This window comes from Panthera uncia, chromosome D2, assembly GCF_023721935.1.
Source record: "Panthera uncia isolate 11264 chromosome D2, Puncia_PCG_1.0, whole genome shotgun sequence".
NCBI lineage: Eukaryota > Metazoa > Chordata > Mammalia > Carnivora > Felidae > Panthera > Panthera uncia.
In genome coordinates this window covers 80,998,142-81,020,847 of record NC_064818.1, presented here as the reverse complement: position 1 = coordinate 81,020,847, position 22,706 = coordinate 80,998,142, and the positions used below count along the sequence as shown (strand labels likewise).

The 22,706-nt window shown below is 50.8% G+C and overlaps 1 long non-coding RNA gene across 1 annotated transcript; it reads right to left on the bottom strand.

The window, feature by feature from the left end:
• Window positions 1–17,063: 17,063 nt before the first annotated feature.
• Window positions 17,064–18,077, bottom strand: LOC125933041 (uncharacterized). The gene is made up of 2 exons (XR_007460848.1): window positions 17,643–18,077; window positions 17,064–17,165 (listed from the first exon to the last, which is right to left on the bottom strand). It is a non-coding gene; the product is annotated as an uncharacterized LOC125933041 (long non-coding RNA).
• Window positions 18,078–22,706: the final 4,629 nt, after the last annotated feature.

Here is a 22,706-nt window from a genome sequence, read left to right as displayed (position 1 = left end):
GTCTGCTATGATAGATAGACAGACAGAGACTGGTGATATAGATGATTGATGATCAATATGGAGATAGATAGATGATGGATATAGATAGACACACAGATGGAGAGACGGTAGACATATTGTCTGAAGATGCACAGGCCAAGTCACCCTGCTCCCTGTGGGTCACAATCCGCGATGACCGGTGGGACCCAGAGGCACCTTGGTGCGTTGAAAAGAACTTGGAGTCATGGTCTGGGATCTCTGAGGCCCCTCTCTATCCAGCCTGAGTGAGCGCCCCACATGCTGGAACATCTCTCCCTACTTAGAAAACAAGGTATTTCACGCGCGTTATACGGTTGAGCTTAGGAGATAATTAAAATAAGAATGCTAACCATAATAGTAACGATAGCGACAATGTTTCCATGATGTTCTGAGTCTTCATAGCACCCTTCTCGGGTGTATAGGCTTCCTAATGGATTCGTCGCATCCTTCCTATCAAAGGAAGTGGAGTCAGTGCTCCACGCTGACCACCGGCCCATCAGATATAGGGGCAGGGATTTAAGGGCAGTGCTCAGAGTGCTGGGTCACGGGAGAACTCTCAAGAGCCACGTGAACCACGACGTGCCTTCAAACAGCTCTCCGTTAGGTCAAGGAGACGGGTAACAGCGGGCTGTGATTGGAGCACCACTACGTGTTACCTCCAGCACCGTCCAGCCCTATCTCGGCTCGCAAGTTGACTTGACAATCAAAACTTAGCTCAAAACATCACATTTTTATCAGTTCCTTCCTTTAGCCCAAATACCATGTCCTGTGCTTTTCGTCATTACTGCATTGGACCCTCACACTTACTTCATGGGCTTTCACTTTTCGCCTTTATTTTCCTTGTAAGAAAACAGAGGAACAGGGAAGGTTTGCGATTGACCCAATGCCCCACAGCTAATGCGGTACTTGTCACACAGTAGACAGCAATAAGCATCATTGAGTGGCTAAATGAAGGCATCGGAATTTGAACCCAGAGCTCCCTGGCAGTCACAGACACAGCGGGGACCAGAGTGAAGGGACGGGGTGGAAAGCAGTGGTAAGACTTGGTGACTGGAGACCTCCTTGCCGAGAGGGGATAAAGGTGGAATGAGTCTGGTGGCTTCCAGACAGGGTGGTTGCTGCAGAAGGAAACAGGATGGTTGGGAAGCAAAGTGGTTTCTCAACACCTTTGACTCTTCTCAAAATGCTCTAAAACAAAGCATCTTTATCAGTGATTATCTTCTTACAGCCCTCTTCCTGGGCTCTCTCTGCCTTCATGTGTCTCTCCTTCCTCGTTAACAACTACCAATCTTATTGATTGTGAGGCATCTTTCAGTAACACAGGAAACGTCTGGAATCCTAACACGTGCACAAGGGGACACCTGCACACTGAAGATTTTGTGGATTTTGTGGGGTGAGCGCATGATCTGGGTACTCCCATTTCCTATCAACGGCTTCCTTGGTTTCTTCGATCACTGGAGAGCTACGTTTACCTGGGCTGGGCTTTGGTGTAGCCAAGGAGGGGACATCTAGGTCATCTGTTCGCCCCAGGGAGGATCCTATGCTCTGCCATGGCCAAAAGGCCCCAGAAAATGAGGACAACCCAGTTCCCTTGGAGAAGTGCTGGCTGAGTCAGCACCCAGGATATCCACCTCCTCGGGCTCAGTGTCCATAAACTAAGGGATTCCAGGGATAAGTAGAAGGTGATTACTCCTTTTTTCACATTCCGACCCCCCCCCCCTTGCTTCTAGCCCACCGGCCTCTAGGAAGTGATCCAAGACCCGCACTTGGCCTTCAAAGGAAGACAATGCTCATAGCGTTACAGGCAGGAGGGGGGCATCTTAGGAATGTACAGAAAATGTGTCAGGCTTAACAATTATCAGGCACAAAACAGCTAATGGCCCGGTCTGCATTCTTATCCAGCCAAGGGGCCCCCAGGCAGTTACCCCCAGGCTGCTTCAAGCCAGGCTTTCTTATAGACTCACGGTCGCTAAAAAACAAAGTCAAACATAAAAGTCAAATAGCAGACCAAAATAGCAAGCAGCTATATTTTAGACGTTGGATAAAAAAGAGAAAATGCGCTGGCTGTGTGGAAGGTTTTGTGACAAATCCCACTTGGGGCCGCATCACGCTGGCAGGAAACTGTCCCACGCTGGCATTGGGACTCGCACCCTGCATTTGCACGTGACCTGGAGGAGGGTCTGGAGTGAGGCAGACGAGGGGCATCTGAGAGCTTGGGTCAGGGGAGCGGCACAGATGTACTCGATGGACCCACTTGGCTGCATCCATCTGGGAGATGGCTTTTGGATGCAAAACAAACACGGAAAGGCTCCATTCTGCTGGGGAGGGACTTTTTAAAAGAATCGTTTAAAAAATTAACCACTTAAAACGAAAGTGTCGTTTCTATTCTGCAGAAATAAAAAAGGAACCGGAGTTGGAGGACTGGCCAGACTGTTCTTTCTTTGGACGATTCGGAATTCTTTCGAGAACCAAGTCACTATTTTCAAACTGTGGCAAAGAGGAGGAAGTAGTGCCGCGAGATGCTCCCAGGAAGTGTCCTCAGGTGACAGAGAGGTCAGGTCAGCCCAGGAGGGGCAGGGACACAAGAGGAGCCACGCAGAAATTGACCTGGCCCTCCCTTCATTCGCTCATTCACTCATTTGCTCATGTGTGCATTCACTGACGTTCATTCATCTTTCCCTTTCCCAAACTCTCCTCTTGGAAGCTCCCTGCTTGCCCCCCAATATTCCATGCGTGCAGCCCCTCAAGAAGCAGGTGCCCGCTCTGGTATGACTCTGCCCCTGACTCGACGTCTGGCTCTTGGAGAAGCTCACAGAATTATAAGTAGTCGAGTGCCTTCTAAGTCCTGGGTGCTGTGTCCATTTTTGTGAATATCATACCAGCGCAGACGTTACCGTGAATGTTATGGCATGAGGTGCCTCCAAAAACCGTTGAAGTGCAGTGGGTTCTCAGAGGACCAGGTGAGGACGGCGGCCCTGGGTAATGGAGAGCCTCCTTGGAGAAGGTCTCCACCCATTGCTTTTTCATTGAGGTAGCGTTTGTGGCCTCCCAGCAGCCTGTTAGGTGCCGATGACAAGGACGCAGTCCACACTGTGAGGCTCACATTCTGCAAGGAAACAGGAAGTTGCTCTGCAGGATTTTGGGGGCCATGATGGGGAAGAGCAGGGTGTGGGGTGTGTGCAGGGGCACCTGGGCCAGACCTTAGGGGGCCGGGAAAGCCCCCGGGAGGACGAACACGTAAGTGAAGAAGCAAAGTTCCGGGTGGGGGGAGAGGGGTTTTGCAAGATGAAAACTCACACACGCAAAATCGCATGGAATGATCTTGCAAACAAAACTCAATCACAAGTGTCAGTGAATAGAGCAATGAGGCTCACGTGTGGGCACAAATCATGGCAGGTGGGTCAGTGCTAGAAGGTACAAAGCCTGGGTATTTTAACTTAGTTCTTAGACATTGGGAAGCCCCTGAAAATGTCTGAGCAGGTACATTCCGTAGTCAGACCCGGCAAACTTCAAAGAGGGAATGAAGGCAGGACGACCAGATTCTCGTACCAGGGCCTTTGGAAGAAGAATTGCCCCCGTTGACTGACGTAACAGCCAAGCAGACCCGAGAAGGAAGCCACCCCGTGAGATGTGTCCGTGACCGGAATCAGGCCCAAAGCACCGAGCATATCTTGGTGGCACTCCTGGCTCACGTTGGGGAGACTTCCCTTCTCCAAGCCTCAGCTTCTTCATCATCGAACAGGACAGAATGTTCTGGAAGGTCCTTCTCATCTTCCATAGGCTGTGATGGGGGCTGTTTCCCTGCAAGCAGCAGGTCAGCCGCGCCCAGAAGAGAAAGCAGAGGCTGTGGCCGCTGTGTGTGGTTCTGACATAACGTGAGGAGGGCCGCTCCCGCAGGGCTGTGGCGGTGCCCATGGCCACGGGTCTGATGCCAGAAGAGCCCGGGCCCAGAGGTGGCATGGGGCACACTGCAGGGGCTGTACCAGTGCCTCTGGGTGGGTGATGCTAAAGACAGCGAGAGTTCGTGGTGCAGAAATTGCTTTACGGAGTCAGTGACTCCCCAGAGCACGCTGGCATGCACAGTAGGTCAGCCAGGCAGTGAGTTCAGGGGCCGACGCGCAGAGACAGCTCAGGTGACTTAGGTGCCTGGCCTTTCGGTGATGAGGACGCTGGGGGCTGCACATGTGGATTATCTTTTAACTGTGACCTAAAGCGTTGCCGGTTGAGGGGTGTCCTTCACCTTCGCTGTGATGTGGCCCCAGTCCCCTCGAGCAGATGCCTCTGGCTCCCGGACTCCACAGTGTTGGGTTGTGTGGGGCTGGGGCTGGTTCCCATGGTGGGGGTGGGGAGGACTTGGGGACGGTGGGGGAAGAGAGGTCTGGAGGCAGGATCAGTCGGCCCCACCGTTGGCTGATAAACAAAACCGAATGAAAGAAGACAGAGTTCCGAGGCGATAATGTGCGTTCAAGCAGAGAAACTTGGAGAAAAAGCGGTTGCTCCTGCAATCTCGGGAGCGGGGACTCAGGCGTTAGAACCCACGCGCGGTGCGCTGTTCCGTCCCTGTGGTCACCCTCATGTGTACCCAGGACGTACTTGGTACCGTTAGCGGGGGTCCAGGCTCTGCGTCAGGTGACCGCCTCGCGTGGCACGCACCAGACCCCCTGCGCGCTCCTCCTCCCTTGCCCGCATCTTCCGGTGGTTTTTCTTGGCCACGTGACCGCGAAAGGAATCACAATTTTTCACTCGATGTCCGTGTATTTTTGATTTTGCGCTCCACGTGTATACAAAGCCCCAGTGAAAGCAATCGTGCGGAGAAATTCCTTGGAAAGAAAGCTTGCAGTTTGATGGCGCGGCGCCTACGCACGTCTTTCCTACCTCGCGAAGGCCGGGAGCGGGGCGCCCTCACAGCCTGGCCGTGCCGGACCAAAGCCCAGTCCTGTGCCTCGGCACCGTCACCAGCTCGCGACACTCGCGTGCGCCGATCCTCCTTGAGCAAAATCCGTGTCCTAAACTTTCTTGGGGCCACGCGGCCCGCAGGGCGAGTCGCGCAGGCCCCCGCTCCCTCTGCGGGGGCCCCTCGAGGCAGCGGGGTGCGGGTGCCGGGAGCGGTGGCGCCCGGGGCTCAGGGTAAGGGGCTGAGCAAGAGGCTCTGAAGACAGGCCCCGGGAGGCTGGAAGGGAAGCAAGGCGACCGGGCCTCACCGGAGACGAAGCCCCCGCCCGCCTCATGCCCTCTGGTTTGCATCATTTTCAAATATCAAAAGCAGGCACGAGCTTACTGGGAGCCCGGGGGAGAGCACTGTGCCTTGTGGACACTCCCCAGATGGCTCCAGCCACTAGACGTCTCTCTCTGGTGACTGTTTTACCAAAACCAAATCATCTCTGCCTGCGTTTTGTTATTGTTCACATTCTCCTTGAGAGCAAAGTGCGAGGCAGCTAAAAGCATTCCTTTGGAGATGCTATCTAATCAGCCAGGGACTTCCAGAGACCCCTGGAGCAGGGCGGGCTGTGCGCCTGCGTGGGGGCCGGCCCTCCCCTCCTTGCTGGATGCTCGTCAGGTGGCAGTGAAATTTCTCGGCTTGGCAACGTGGCCTCTTACGGGCATCGGTCCTGAATGCGTGACAGTGTTGCATTTTTAATTATGATGATGTTAAATGGACCTAATGGGTGACACTCTCCTGATTCGCAGAGCATTTTTATAACGTTTATTAAAAAAGGCCAAAGTTTATTTTACAATCAGTAATAAACGGGAACACAAAAATGCAGCCATTGGCACAATGGCCCTAACACGTTCGTTTGATCCACAAACTGCATATTATTCTAGCCGGGTAAGTGACGGGAAAAACACAATTGAAGTCCTATACAACATTTGATCACCTTACTTAATAACAACAGATGCTCTGAGCGGCCGCGTTTTGAGAAGAGCCCTGTCTGCTGCTGGTTATGAAATGGCAGGACACTTGGCATCCTCTCACATCACACCATTTGAAAACCATAGAGTCACATAAATGGCCAATGAGAGGTAGGAAAATGTAGCTCCTGTCTGCACAGTACGAGCCATTTCATCCCAGCGATGCAAAACAGCAAAGCTGCCTTTCAAAAGAAAAGTCTGTAAAACTTGCCAGACTCTGTCGTGTGCAGCAGCAGAGGGAACACACACAGCCAACACCTCCATACGCTGTTGAAAAACAGACTTAATAAAGTGGTTTTAATAAAGAAATGCTGTTTTCTCATCTAGCGTTGTGTCGTGACTTGAACATTATTAAACGGGAGTAGATATATGTCCTTAAGCAGAGCAAGTCTGGACCGACCCGGGAGGAAATGCCTTCTCCCCCGCAGAGCCTATGCACAGAACTTTGATGAGGAAGGTGGACCGAGGGGCCAGGGGCCGGGAAGCTGGGGGGTGGGGAGGGAGGCAGGAGGTGCAGCTCTGTTTGCAGCAAAAGCCATCGGATGATTTTACGGTCCCCACAGTCCAAGAGTTGCCTTTAGGAAGGGAAAACACGACCAATTGGCTGCCCCCAGGTGCTTCCTTTTGTTAAGATTTGGGATGTCTCTTCAAGGTCAATGCTTAGAGATGCCTAAACCTCCCTCCAACGCCCTGTCCCTTCTGGCCCGTGGGACTTATTGCACAAGAGCCTGACGGAGATGCCCCAGCCCCACAAATCCCGTCCCTCTTCCGGATGACGGTCCCGGCTCCCTGCGCGACCTCCCAGCCAGCGGGGCTCCCATTGCACCATTGTGTGGCACAGAGCGTGCCACCAAAGCCAAGACAGATTCTCCCCATTTCTCAAGGACAAATGGAGAGGAGATGTGATTATTTAGGTTATCCAAGCTCAAAATTGCTCGAACTCCAGCTGCTTATATGGAGGAGACAACAGATTAGAACAAGACTCACAGGCCCTGGGAACTGATCCTGCACATCTCGGGCAAGCCCGAGGGCCTTCTCTGCTGGCTCTTCCCCCTTCTTCCTGCGTCTGGGAAGGGGCCGTGTGGAACCCATCGGCCGCGAGCTTCAAGGCTTTGGGGGCCTTCAAGGCTTTGGGTTCTCCTGGGGCCCTCAAGATGCTTTGAACAGAATGTGAAAGAAACCAGAATCAAAATCCTGAAGGAAGGAATTTTGGCTTTGGAACACAGAGGGGAAAGTCACAGAAAAAGATTACTAGGGGATCTGGAGTGGCTTTGAATTGATCCCACCTGTTGATGGGCCCGGCCTAATGTGGGCTTGCGGCTACAGGGGATGGCCGACAGTTTTCAGTGAGGATCAGACACCGTGCCCGTTGTGACTAACGCACGAGGTGGGCCCAGCGAGTCCCAGTCAACTGGGCCAGAACCCTCTGTGACATGTGTAAGGCTGTCAACAATTTCGTCCACTTGGCCTTGAAGGATAGAAAAATACGAATATGGTCAGCTGCCTCCCTGCTGTTTGTTCACAGAGCCCAGAACAAAGAGAGAACTGACAGATGTTTGAGCGAGGTTCACCTGACTCTGCGACCCCTGAGTGGGGCCCAGGGTCCAGCCCCCTGGGGAGCCCCAGTCAAGGAGAGCAGTGACTCTCTCCTCCAACGCGCAGTGCACGGACAGAGCGTGAGACCGAGGAAGGGCACCCACAAGGCCAGGTGAGTCCAGTCCTGCGGGACCACCTCGTCTTCTCTCCCCGTGTGGGTGGTTATCGCCGTCATTCAACATAAAACCACACTTGATGTTTGATTCAGTGAATCTGAGGAGAGAGACTGTGCAGCCACAACTTGGGGCAATCGCCACATGTTTTTTTCGAGTGTCATTGAACATAAACCTTCCTGGCTAAGAGCTGATTGGTTGGGTTTTATTTCAGCCCAGAGTGATTTTTTAAATGACTAATTTATAAAATCTTTGAAAATAAGAGTTTCTAATGGAAGTGCTTACACAACCATAACTCTGGCGTTGCAAATGGCACCATTGTCGTTAAGGGTGTGTTGTTGTTTGTTTTATGCTAATCTGCCTTCAATGCGACAGACTGTCACCTGCACGGGGGGTACCGTTCAGCACTATATTAGCCCATATGGCACAAGCTAAATTGTATCGAAGCTATGGGCTAATTACGGATGAGTTAATAAAGCCAGGCAGAGTGAGTCTGGCCATCCCCCACCCCCAGCCCTTGGAGGACCGCCCCCCACTCCCCAAAGTGAATTAGCCCTATTTGGGCTTTTCGGTTCTTCACAGCGCGGTCTTCGAGAACAAATCCATAGTTCCGTTTCCGATTTTCGTCCGTTTTTGTCCTTCCGTGCACCCATGATTTTGACTTTACTCTTGAAAACAACTTTGGAGCCACTTGATGGTTCCCTCTCTCGTCGCTGATTTTCTTCTGAAGGGTTTAGCTCTATTTCATCACAAAAGGACAAAATGCAGCTGGGGGCAGACACACGCGTTACTGAAGTTGCTCGGGTTTTGATGAAGGCAAATGAAACAACGCTGTACACATTGAGGCTGTAGGTCAGTCCCCCAAGCGTAGACGCTTTGGAGCCATTCACTGTAGTTTAGAAGCAGCAAGAACAAGCCAATTGTGGTAGCGTGTCCATCAGGTGTTTAATCAGAGGAAGCAAACGCTTGATTTCGACTGGATGAATAATCTAGTTTGAACGCATTTCCTTTAACACCTTATTCTGGTTTCCTGGCGAGCGCCTCTGTAGGTCTTCACCCAAGAACTGGCAGGCTCTGCCTTCCTAGGTGGGGACGGCCACGTGTCATCTGCTGCTTCTCCGGGCTGCACCTTCACAGCCGGCCAGGGGAGCAGATCTCCCGCTTGCCAGGAGGGTAGGCCCCGCAGGCCTGTCCTCGGAGACCCACATCGCTCCCGCTCTGTTAATCAACTGGCACCGGGAACACGGGACACATTTGGCTTCTCCCTCCCAAATCAAGCCCAGGCTGCCTGTGATATGTCAGCCTGGGGAGTCAGATTTCTTGGGTGACACCCTCAGCCTCTCCCTGTGTACTCTTTAGATGCCTCAATTAACTGGGACAGTGACTCACCAAACATGACAGTCTGCCCCTTTATTATTATTTGCAAACAACCGCACTTCGCATCCCCTGGAAAAGTTCAAACTCGGAGATGCCAAGCCGGCGAGGCTTCTCGACGCCTGAAATCCGTGTCTGGATCACCAGAAAAATCTCCTTGTCTGATATTTTTAATAAAGCACAACATTTGTTTTCATTCTCTTTCTATGTGCTCAGTAAGACCATTGGCGTCTAAACTAAAAAAAACATAAAGACCGGGAAGAATTTTTAAAAAAGAAAAAAAAAAAAAGGAAAAGGCAAGAAACTGAGTCTGGTTTGCTCACAAGGGGGGACAGAAGGAGCCAGCGCTCCGGCCACTGACCAGACGGCGTCGGGCAGGCAAGGTACCTTTCTTATGCCTCCACTTCCCCGTCTCCGTAAAGGGGACGGTGGCAGGCAGGACCTACTTGAAGCTCAATCGAGCGGTACCATAGGATGTTATTGGTACAGTTTCTGGGCCATAAGAACTCAACAAGGAGTCGAAAACTGCAGAGACCAAACAATCACAGTCACCAGGCAATGACCCGCGATGTCAAGACAGCACAAAGGATCCCTCCACAGGATCTGAGACAAAGGACTAGAACCAGAGCAGAAATGGCAGTTTTCTCCACGAGGCTGATCCACCCACCTCCCTGCTTCCTGAGGTTCACGCAGCAGGGAGAAGAAGGGGTCTGTTCTGCACCGAAGCCGGCATGGGAGCCTTTTCTGGTCTAAAGAAGACGCTGGCTGGCCGGTATTCTCGCCTGTGCGATGCAGGGGCATGAGTAACGAAGAACAGGCTGGAGGAATCCTGCCCTCACGCAGTCCTGGGGCTCCATACTCAGTGTCTGGGTGGCTGACATCGCTGTGTCTGGTGCTGGCACCGGGGGCACACAGGACAGGCGATCCGAGAGGGAGGACAGCCACGGAGGACGGGAGGCCAGGCCCGGCTGGCGCTGTGCACCTGTGCTGCAACCGCGGGTCGGACTGGGATCAAGTACAGCCTCAACCCCTCTGGGCCCCCAGCCTCACTGTTGGGAGCAGCCTGTAGGAAAAGCGGGTGGGCACCCTCACGACGCACGACAGAAAATTCAGCAGGATCTGGGGACGCCTGTGCCCACTGCAGCTAGTGACGCATGTGTGAGTTGCAGGGGCGCCCGGCCACTCGGCCCCTCCAGAGCCTCGCCGAGACCGCACCCGCCATCGCTCCATAGGGAAGGGAGCTCTACACTGACCCACCCAAACCCACCCCGGTGCCCGCGGGGACGAGGGAGCCGGACCACAGTTGAATTTCACAGACCGCTAAATCTCTCCATTTACACAAAAGCAAATGTTATGAGAGTCAATCAAACATCCCTGCTGAGCGCCGCCTCTGGGTCACATATGTCCATGCCCCTGTTCATTGGCCTTCAGGACTGTAGCTTGTTTGGGTGCAAAGGGGCTTCTGAGGGACAAAGCAGAGCCCAGCTGGAGATACATCCTGGGGGTGGGGGGGCCTTGGCACCCAAAGGTGAACTACAAAGTCAGGCAGTTCCAAAGGAAACTCAGACTGACCAGGATGAGAACACTGGACTGGTGTCACGTGAAAAATGAAAGGCCCCTCCCTCTCCGTTCCCCGTGAGGGTGGCCTGGGCTTTATTCACTCCGGGAATTACCGAATTGCCCGCTGCATCAGCCACCCAGGTAACAAACTTCGCCCCCGAGTCTGGCACCCCTGGTTCCAAGTTTACAAACACTGGTTTATTTCATTGTCGCTCTGGAGGGGACCGTACCGTCCTAGCCTCTGTCCTTGGCCCACCATTGACACCTGTGCTTCCTCGTGACCCCTTCCATCCGGTGCAGCAAACCCACCCCAAGAGGCAGGGCCCCAGAGCCAGGTCAGGCACCTGCTGCGTGGGTAGGATTTGCCAGGGTCACGAAGTAAAGGCACTTCTTCCAAGTCAGCATGTACAGGAAGGACACTCAGCCCCTCCGGTCAGCAGAGCACGCAGGATGGTTCCGGAGTGCGCTTCAGAGGGGCGCCACGGGCATCTCATGTGTCATGGGCACTGTTGAACATCCTGTGATGCAGGGGACAGCCCCACAACAGGGCACGACCCAGCCCCAATTACTAATAGCACTGAGGTTGAGAAGCCCTGATTTATTGGGAGAAGTCAGTACATCTACCTAATTCCAAGTCTTTACTTTCCCAACAGAGAAGCTGTCACGTCCTCCCAAAAAGGCATGTTGTCGAAGCTCAAGATGGAAAACACAAAGCCAACGAAAGGAAAGATGATCCCTGTCCCTCCCTCTCCCAAATACCCACAGAAGTAGCGTAAAACTCACTCCCCTGTCTGATCAAATACCCATATGGGAAACAAGGACGCATTCGTGTCCAGCCGGCACCTTCTGCCCACCGAGGTGGTGGCTGTCCTGCATGAGGACCACCATTTAAGTGCAGAGGCCACCTGCATTGTAAATCTCAGGGTCCCCAAAGACACGTGGGACCTAGACACACGGAGGACCAAAGAGGCAGCACCAGGCCGTAGTGCTCTGAAGGAGACCTGCCCTCAGCGCCTGGCGCATAATGGAAAACAGGCCGGCGCACGCCAAGCAGGAGGAGGAAACCAGATTTACTGCCGAGCAAGATGAACCGGGGCCCAGGTCACCATGGAGCCTCTGAAAGCACACCAGTGGCTCGCGTAACAAACGCCTGGCTGCCTCTAGCTCTCCACGTGGCCGGCCGCCAGTCACCCAAGACCTCCACAAAGATGGCTCTAGTACCTCTGGCAACGTGACCCTGTGGACGGGATCCAAGGCAAATCCCCGCCCAGGCCGGGGGCACCATTGTGAGGACACCCATTAGTGTTCCGCCTGGTTTGGCTGAAGCAAATGTAAAACATAATAGCTGTAGCCTTTACATGGTCTTGCCTGCGTGGGTAGCATTGTTCAGCATTTCGCATATGCTATTTAGTTTCCGCCCTTGAGGTAGAAACTATGAGCATCCCTGATTTACACATGAGAACACAGAGACTTAGAGAGGTTAGGTGACTTCTCAAAGGCCACACAGCTATTACGTGACAACCTGGATGGATTCAACCCCAGGGAGCCTGACTTCAGAGTCATTGCTATTAGCTGAGATACCTAGCAGTCTAGAAGGTCTGTATCTGGCAAGAGGCCGCTTGGCTTTCCAAGGCTCTGTTTTCTCATTGGCACAATGGCTTTGATACTCTCCATGGCACCTCGGAGGGCTCTTGGGTCACTCCACAAATGTGGCAGAACCCATCGAGCTCTATGACTATTCCTCCAAGGTATCGATCGCCACCCCGTCGGTCCTGCCCAGCTGGGGCCCGGAGTCCTCAGGGGAGCACGAAAGCCTTGTGTCAGATTCCTCCTCCTCCCTGTCCACACCTGGCATCTGAGATTCCGGACTGGGGTCCTGAGATTGGTTCTACCCAACAGGCTTTCTTGCAGCAGGAGGACCATTGGCTGAAAGGGGTGTACCTTTTAAATAAGAGATTCCCTTGCATTTATCTCAATGGGACGTCAACCACGCAGCACGTGTTTTGTAACTTCCTCCAGAGACCCTGGTTCATGTAGGTAAGTGTTTCCACTGGCTACTTTCGGTTAGTTATTCCTACTACTTCTCCCTTTCTTCAAAGACATCTGAAGCCTGGACCATTTAACAGCATACTGTGTCCGCGATACATTTATTGATTGTCTGTTTTTAGACCGTTTTCTCACACAGCCTCCTGTTGTGAGTTGAGAATGGACTTTCGCTAGTAAAGTGCACCCTTTTCTCAAGTTCGACCACCAAAACACTTCTGTGTTACAAGACCTGTAAGATGTTCTTACCTTTATTTTATTTCTTCCTAGAGACGCTGTTAGTCAGGGCAAAGTATATGCACTGCTTACTTTGCTCATGCTTTTTTACAATGCACCGAGGAGCACAGGCTATGCTGGGAATTTAGTGCCCCCCTAACATATACGATGGCCTTGACCTATTATGAAATAGGGATCCAGGACTGGAGAAATGATACTTGCTTTCACCTGTTATGAAAGCAGTACCTAGTGGCCTAATGGCTGGCAATCGACATAGGACAAATGTGTGGTTGGGTTTGGAAAATTCTCACAAACATCTTTTAATGTCCTGAGCGGAGACAGAGAATTTCCCAGAGGGCTCATCACTGACAACAGATTGATTTATATTTGCAATCGTAAAGGTAAAAAGGAGGGTAAACGTTGACGTCTGGGTTCAGCACCAGGAGCATTTGGGGATGGTGTGGGGAGCTTAGGGCGGGGGGGTGGGGGAGGGCGGGTCACAGGCCGTAATGGCGCTGGGGCATAAAGGCCGTGGTTGTACTTGCCAAGCATTTACAAGTTTACAAATATCCAGATGTTTTGAGTCATAAAGTTAGCTTAATGCTCCAAAGCTGCACTGAAGTTCGCCATTGTCTCCAGAAGTTGGGGGTCCTGCAGCCCCAGCCGGAACTATAGATGCCTTAGATGAGTATATCTGCATGGGATTTCTAGGTATCACTGGCTAATTTAATTTTACCATGAATTGTTATCATACCAAAAACATTACAGCTGGTGTTTTGCAAAGAAAAATAATATTTTAAACTATATTGGCTTTCCTAAGGTGGCATGTCGATCAAATCCCTTCAACTGTTTCACAACCTACTAATTAGATTAAGGCAATTTAATGACTCAGGCATATAAAATGCCTTACCTTAGCTCTCCCCCCTTCACTAATGCATACATAGACAGAGAATTAGGTGGGATAATTTTAAGGCCAGACCCATATAAGCTGGGAGATTCAAATTAAGGTTTAATTAACCTGCTTAGTACAAGAATCTCTGAACAGCGGGAGATTTTACACACTGTTACATGTGATCTGTAATAACCAGGCACAACAGGCTTCTCCACAGCCATTATGTGTACCGGGATATCCGCCTTGGCCTGCGTACTTGACCGAATGTCTGGAGCCTGCCGAAGCCAAAAGAAAAATATTTGGAGATATACTCACAGATCATCCTTAGGCTATGTGTACATACACAAAAGAGTCTGGGAAAAGAAGGTTGCGTTCAGTCAAGCTACCTATGATGTTGTAAACAGTTAGTTGGATTCGGCAAACGATTGACCAGTAAATACATGAGTTATTGATTGCCTGCTCAGACCGTTTCCCACATAGCAGCCCACAGCGAGTCGAGAGTAGAGTTGAATCTGTAACCTGTACCCTTTACTCCAGTTTAATCAGCTGAGCACTCATGGGGGAAGCCAGACCATTTGCTTTCATCTCTGGGTTAGAAAAAATATCTAGATGGGCTCAGACGTTGGTGTCTATGGGGATGAGCATTTTACCACCTTTTGGGAGCAGAAGGGCATGTTGGCGAGTGACTTACACAATAAATTACGGGGCTGATCCCTTCTTCTCTCAGCCACACTCCATATAAACGTGATACCAACAGTTTGGAATCAACTGATAGTCAAGGCATTTTCCCCCCTTTGCAGCCACACCTCTCTTTCCGCATCTGAATGGTCAACTTTCAGATGCTATGTTTTATAAGGAAATAATTCTGGGCAGACTGACACGCTATCTAAGTCGCTCTGTGAGCGAGTATTGCGGACTAGGATGAAACGAATCCCTCATACAAGAAGATGAATGAAAAATGGCAGTGGGAAAGACCAGTCCATTGACTGGATCAAAGTCTCCTTCCTAGAATCATTGAAGAGCTCGTGGTGAGAATCCTCACATCTGTAGCTCTTCTTCCCCACCCATGTCTTACCACTACGTCTCCTCTCTTTGAACCGCTCTCCAAACCCAACATGGTAGATTCTCCTTACTGATGATGTCAAGTCCTCCAGTGGGATTTCCATAGGAATAGCCATGGACAGTTACCAAGGCTGGGTTTAGACCTATCACGCTTCCCTGGATGTGTCTGGAGAAGGCCACACAAGTTAGCAGGGCCTCTGGTATCCCAGCCTCAGGGGTGAGGAGGCAACTCTGTTTGCCTAAGTCAGCTAATCATCACTGGCTCTTCCTCTGAGCCCTAAAGCAGCAGCCAGATATGTAGATGGCAGGCTCACTGGGATGAATCCTTCCAGGTTTACATCGTGAGGATCTATGTAATAAATATAGCTGACCCTTGAACAACACAGGCTTGAACTGCACGGGTTCACGTATATGCAGATTTTTTCGATCAATACAGTACAGCGCTGTAAACGGATTCTCTCACAATTTTCTTAATGACATTTTATTTTCTCTAGCTTACTTTATCGTAAGAATACAGTGAACACTACATATAAAAAATGTGTTCATTGACTACTTGTTTTCAGCAAGGCTTTCAGTCAACAATAGGCTATTAACAGTTACGTTCTGAGGGAGTCAGAAATTATACTTAGATTTTCAACTCTGTGTGGATCGGCACACACGATGTCCAAGGGTCAAGTGTATATCAGCACTCGCATCTGTTCACTGAGCCGAAAATTCAAACAACTGCAGTTACATAGTGTGTAATGCGTTTATATGGACTAGATTTTTGGAGAAGTTAAACAAATCTAGTTGATGAGGCAAAGCGTTCCTAGAAAAATCCCAGCTGATGAAATGGAAAGGATGATAAAAAAGAATAATCCCCAGTTTGCGAACCCCAAGAAAATAGCTGATTCAGGAAGTGATCCTTGGTATACGACACCTTTGGGGGAAAAGCTGCTGGGGAACTTTGCAATGGGGGCGCCATGCTGCCATAGGAACCCCTTGATCAATTTCAGTATCATTAAAAACGAACACCCAGACAATGTGGGCCTTGTGATGTCATGCTACGGGTGGTACTTGAAGGATCTCTGCTAGAAAAAGAAAAAATTGAACCTGAATCTAATTGAGTCTCGGAATGCACTTCCCGTTTACATGAAATATGGGGCTAGTATAAAGCGTTAAATGACACAAAGAGAAAAAGTCAGGCAAATTCATTCTGAAGGACAACTGAGCTGGCTTCTTCAACAAATCAAAGTCACAAAATAGAACAGAAGGGGAGGGTGATTCAAATTTAAAGAGACCTAAGAAGGCTTAACGCCCACATGTAAAGTGTGGACCTTGTTTGAGTCTGGATTTATTTATACAAAGTAACTTTCATGAGACCAGAGACCAGCAAAGACATTTGAGTAGGGGTGGGGTATTCAATGATGACTCCAAATGTATATTTCTCCTTGTTATTTGATAACAGCAATGTGTTCGTTTGAGAAAATGTCTGTTTTCTTTTTCTTTATTTTTTTATGTTTATTTATTTTTGAGAGAAAGAGAGACAGAGTGTGAGCCGGGGAGGAGCAGAGAGAGAGGGAGACACCAGAATTCAAAGCAGGCTCCAGGCTCCAAGCTGTCAGCACAGAGCTCGACATGGGGCTTGAACTCACAAGCCATGAGTGAGATCATGACCTGAACCAAAGTCGGACGCTCAACCAACTGAGCCACCCAAGTGCCCCGAAATGTCTGTATTCTTCAGAGTTTCACAATGAGGTATGTAGAAGTACAATGAGATCACATCTGGAATATCCTTTTAAATAATTCAACACACACACACACCCACAAATGAAATAAGGCAAAATCCTGATAACTACTGATTCTTGCTGATGGGTATTAGGGGATTCATCATACGATTTTCTCCATTTATGAGTCTATCTGACATTTTTCTTAATAAAAAATTATGCTATTGCTATGGATGGATGGATGGATGGATGGGTGAAAGGATGGGTGGATGGATGGGTGGATGAAAGGAAGGGGTTGGGCTACACCTCACATTTCATGTGCACACCCTCTCCGTCAGGGCTTATGGCCCATATTTACCAAACTATGGTAGCATGTCATACACAAAGGACCCCACCGTCAGGGCACACACTGTCAGCCGTAGTGCTAGTGAGCCTCGTCCTTCCCAGAGAGCTATGCCGGACGGCTCAGCAAAGCATCAAGCAGCTAAGCTTCTTTTGGGTGCAGCTTATGTCTAAGAATGCCCTTGAATCAGTTACAGCTTATCTTAGAAACACCAGGGGAGGACTCTAACATTTCAAGGTCTGTTCAATTATAAATGTATTTTTAAAAAAGCATATGGAAATTCACCTTTCTTCTGTACCCCCTTCGTCTCATTCGTGAGCCCTAAGAAATATCTGGAAGAGACAGAAATTTGTCAAAATGATGAGTGCTTTGCTAACTCTAGAACAAATGCTTTTCAAGTAGATGAACTATCAGTGGGCTATGAAATCAATTTAAAGGGTCATGACCAGCATTAAAAACAACAGCAACAATAAGCCGAGACAGAATAGATAAGGATCAAAATGCATTTCACATAAGCATCGTCTTCTCAAAGTTTTGTCTCAGTGATGTAAACATGAGTGCAGGGTCATGATGTAAAATATATTTCTTACTTAACTCTCTGGACTGCCCTTAAAGTGTTTGATAAGCACGTTTCTAGAAATAAGCATGGTTTTGTGGACATACGTTTCACACGGTTTACTCTGTTAACTTCACGTGGACATATCATGCTTATTCACTATTAAACGTCATTTCTAAAAACTGTGCAAGGTTTGAATAAGTTAAGGGAAAATACATAACACAACACTGGATTTCCCTGAAATTACGGTCACCTGTTTTGACTCGGACATCTGGAATGAATTACTGTCTCCGTCAGATGTAACTGTGAGGAACAAGAAAATTTCGTTGCGTACAGGCGAGAAGGTAGAGTTTAAAATATTTGGCATTTCTTCAGCTATTATTAGGCAACCCCTCCCAACAGTGCAAGAGGAGCATATACTGAACAATGGCCTCGAACACCGCCCTTAAGGTCTGCGCCAAGATAGAAATGAATGTGCTCAGAATGGACGCACAAACGCTTTTTTTGATCAGCTCTCGGATGTGATGTCACAATGTACTCTTCTGACTTCTGGAACTTTCTGCCATACCGCCTGGTTTTCATCTTGCCAACTTTAGCCATCTTCAGGACCTCCTTCCCTGCCTGTCCCAGGAGAGCTACCTCACAGGCGTGGGCACCTTGGTGTCAGAACGGCCTCCCTCGCTGCTCGCCCGGCCTGAGAAGACCCTGCCTCTTTATCCAGTGGCCAACCTGAGATGCTGCAGCACACTGGCCAGAGAGCGAGGGAGAGTCTGGAAAAGCAGCGGCCCACTGGGGCCAGAGGACAAAGAGCTTAGAACACACGCTGCCATGGCTGTCACAGCCAACCCGAGGAAAGCAGGAGGTGGCCTGGGCACAGCTGCCTGGAGACCCACCCACCGCCTCACATTTGGAAGGCTCTTACTTGGACATTTCTCAGCCCTTGCCTTTTATACCAACCTGCCAGACACGAGGAGTCGGTTGAGTCTCCACGGAACCCCGCTCTGCCTTCAGAGTTTTCCATAGGATCACTTTTAAACCTCAGTGTTTGTCTTTGCACTGGGTTGAATAGGGTCCTCCCAACATGCATCCACCAGGAGCTTATGATTGTGGGAAATAGGGTATTTACAGACGTAACCAAGGTAGGATGAGGTCATACTAAAATAGGGTGGGCTCGGGGCACCTTCGTGGCTCAGTCGGTTAAGTGTCTGATTCTTGATCTTGGCTCAGGTCATGATCTCATGGTTCATTAGTTCAAACACCGCATCAGACTCCGCACTGAGAGCATAGAACCTGCTTGGAATTCTCTCTCCTTCTCTCTGCCTCCATTCCACTTGTGTGAAAGAAAGAAAGAAAGAAAGAAAGAAAGAAAGAAAGAAAAGAAAGAAGGAAGGAAGGAAGGAAGGAAGGAAGGAAGGAAGGAAGGAAAGAAAGAAAGGAAAGAAAGAAAGAAGGAAAGAAAGAAAAGAAAGAAAGGAAATATGATGGGGCTCTAAATCGAATATGACTGGTGTCCTTATAAGAAGAGAGAGATTTGGACTTGGAGACACACACAGGGACAGGGCCACCTGAACACGGGGGCGGAGATTGGAGAGGACCATCGGCCAGCCAAGTGACCAGGAGATGCCAGGAGCTATTAGCAGCCACCAGACGCAAGGACGAGGCAGGGAAAGATCCTCCCCTAGAGCCTTCAGAGAGAGTGTGGCCCTGGGGACACTTTGTTTGCAGACTTTGGGTTTTCAGAACTGCGAGAGAACAAATCTGTTGTTTTAAGCCACTTTATATCACCGGTTTGTGGCGATCGGTGGGGGCCGTCTTAGGAAACTAACACAACACACAGACTGACTCTAGATTTCAGAAGACAGGGTCAAGGAAGTCCCTAGGGAGTGCAAAATCAGCACTCACACACAAGAAACAGGGCTGCCGTGTTCTCTGAATCGGGGCTTCCAGTGAGGGAAGCACAGAAGATCTTTCTGTGCGACTTCAGGCAGGTGAGCCTGCTCTATTTGGAGAGTGGCCAAGCATGGTGTGGTCACCAATGCTTTTCTCGAACCACCTACATTTTACGCATTGGAGCATCTCCCAAGATGATGATCTCGTTGGCTGTCAGTCTGGGGTTTGGAATTACGTTTACCGTGTGCGCGCGCATGTGTGTGTGTATGTGTGCGTGCACGCACATGTGCATACGCCATGCACTTAGCTGGAAAATTAGAGGAGTTGTATGAAAGAAATGAATAGGGGCGCCTGAGTGGCTCAATCAGTTAAGCATCCAACTCTTGATTTGGGCTCAGGTCCTGATCTCACAGTTTGAGAGATGGAGTGTGGAGCCTGCTTGGGATTCTCTCTTGCCCTCTCTCTCTGCCCGTCTCCCCCTAAATTAAAAAAAAAGAAAAGAAAAGAAATGAATAAACAAGAGGAACGCAAGATGAACGTAATGGTTAGACCAGACCTAGACATAAATGCCCCAGGCTGCTGTTTCTCCACTCTTAGTGTCACCCACCGTAATGTGTGTACTTAACAGAGACATCATGAAGACCAAAATATTTCCAGGACCAGATGGAAGAGGTCAGATGGTGAAATGGTGGCTGGTGGGCATTTACTTAAAGTCCCCTAATCCTATGGGCTGGGGAGGCTACAGAGGTCCAAGCATTCTGATGGGGGTGGGGGAGATATCCAAGCTCGCCCAAACTTAGTGGGCGTCCTGGAAAAAGCAGGAAAGGAATTTCATGGAAATCCAGAAACACACGGGACATCAGCAGGGGCTGAAGCCCATCAGGGCTTTTGGATTTCTAGTGATTTTTTTTTAACGTTTATTTATTTTTGAGACAGAGAGAGACAGAGCATGAACAGGGGAGGGGCAGAGAGAGAGGGAGACACAGAATCTGAAACAGGCTCCAGGCTCCGAGCCGTCAGCCCAGAGCCTGACGCGGGGCTCGAACTCACGGACCGCGAGATCACGACCTGAGCCGAAGTCGGACGCTTAACCTACTGAGCCACCCAGGTGCCCCTCTAGTGATTTTTAAAATGACACAGCAGGGGTCCCAGCTCCTGGGTTTGGTCTCCACCACTGGCCTGATGCACAGAACGTGAAAGAAGAAGCCAGTGACCACAGGACAGTAGCGCTATCCCCGTGGAGCATATCAAAGTTAGGATTTCCAAGGGAATAGTCTCATTATCTCAACTCAGCTAACCGAACCGGAAGTCGCTGGTCAGTAGAAAAACTATCTTTGAGTTCAGTGTCTATCCGGAGAAAACCAGCGACGGGCAGAGTGGTCGGGTTCCACGGCACGGTCATGGCTGCCTGGGAGAAGCAAGGGCTACAGGTAAGGGTCTGCTCCAGAGGGTCACGCGGGCAGGCAGCCCGCCTGCCCAGAGACGTATGGCTGACGCAGGAGTGAGATCAGCGCAAGCCCGCACCTCAACCTGTGGCTCAAACAGTAACTCATTTCGCTGAGGCTGCGGGCACACACACACACCCCCCTGGGCGGGTCGGTATACACACCATGCACGGCTGCACCCAGACATCCTACATGAGTCCTTGGAACAGACGCCCAGCCACATGCAACCACCCATGGGTCAGCACTGCACACACGCAGGCACAACCCCCCCTCCCAACCCACCCAATGCACACTCACCCTCAGGCCTGCAGACGTACACGCGTCAACCCTCCCCGGAGACATAAATGCAACAGACACGGCAACACAGAGACATCTGTTCTTGTATGAGTTGCGCCCATACACGGAGGCAGGAACTAACAGGTCCAGAAGCTGGCGAGGGGGCACACACAACAGGTGCACGTGGGCGGGTCGAAACTGCGGGAGATTTCATTCATTCGTGCATCTTTCCCCTCTCCCCACAGGTGGCTCTGCCTGGAAGATATTCGGCGGGGAAGGCAGTTTCTGGGCCTTGTGGGCACAGGAAGCCCGAGTTCACTATTGATTTCTGCCTTTCACGCGGCATCAGGACGGGCTCATCAGAGAGCCAGCCGGCGCGGTCTGTAGGCGGTCCTGCACGCAGGAAGCCCAGAGCCCACAGGAGGGAGAGACAGAGGCAGTGGCTCCAGACAAGGGGTTGCTAAGAGGAACAGAAGTCCCTCCAGCCAGAATCCTGCCCTGCCTGGATGTGGGGCCGGGGCGGAGGGGTGCACAGCCAGCGAGAGGGGGCCTCTGGATACGAGCCTGGGGTCGGAGCCCGCATCCTGCCGTGGTCACAGGCTGGGCTCTGCACTCTGCTGCCTGGTTTGAATTCAGATCCACTTTCCCGTTCAGGGCTGGGGTGTGTCTTTCATCGAGCTGCCCGCACTTCCCTCATCTCCAAAAAGTGGGGAGCCCTAGGGTCGCAGTAGAATTAGTTGAACTCATGCACGCGCAGCACCAAGCAGCAGAGGAGAGCAGCGGAAGGCGGCTGAGGTCACCCACGAGTGGGCCCGGCGCTTCCCGAACTGTCTCCTACCCCTGGGCACCCTGCTTTAAATCTGAGATGCACTTCTAAATGGAATTTTTAAAAGTGAAAATCAATGCGCCCTAACAGAAAGCACAAATGTTCAATTACGAGATAAATGGAGCATTAAAGAACACATTACGTAACACGATTGGTTAATTGTGCAGGCGTTAAATATCTAGAAATGCCAGTGGACCTTCGGCTATGCAATGAGGCGTGGCTGCCTCCGACGAGAACGAGCTCGCAAGGCGACTCGGGGAATCTAGAAAATCAAATGCCTGCCACTTCTCAATCCTGTTTGCGGGAAGGGAAATGAATCCCCACGCTCCCATCCCGAGAAATCCCCCTGGGGGTCTCATTCTGATTACTGCTTACCTTAGTATCCGCTGCACCATTATAAACGGGCAGAGGCCACAGTCACAAAGTGTCGTCAGCTACAGGAGCGGCCCGCGTGCCTCCCCTGACAACCTCGTGGTGCTGTTGCAGGTGGGGAGTTCGGGGGTCGGGCCGGCGAGGTCCCAGTGAAAAGGTGGGTGCTGCTTCAGGCCCAGAGTGGTCTCCCTTCGGTACTGCACACCTGACCCAGGCCCCCCACGCCCCACCGCAGGCCACACCCCTCTTCCTCCTTTGCTCCCGGTCAGAACCTCCAGGTATCGCACAGCATCTATGAAGCGCCTGTTGTCTGTGAGTGTCTGGGGACGAAGGCCAAAGCGTGCTGAATCTCAGCCACTCCGACGCCCTGACTCAGAGCGCCCAGAGAAGCAGCGCTCACGGGCTGGCTGTGGGCTCAGGTTCCCGGCATGAGGACAGGTACCTTGCACCCCCTCCGAGCCCCCCACGCTGAAGGAGGCCGTGCTCTGGCTGCACGAGGGGCATTGCA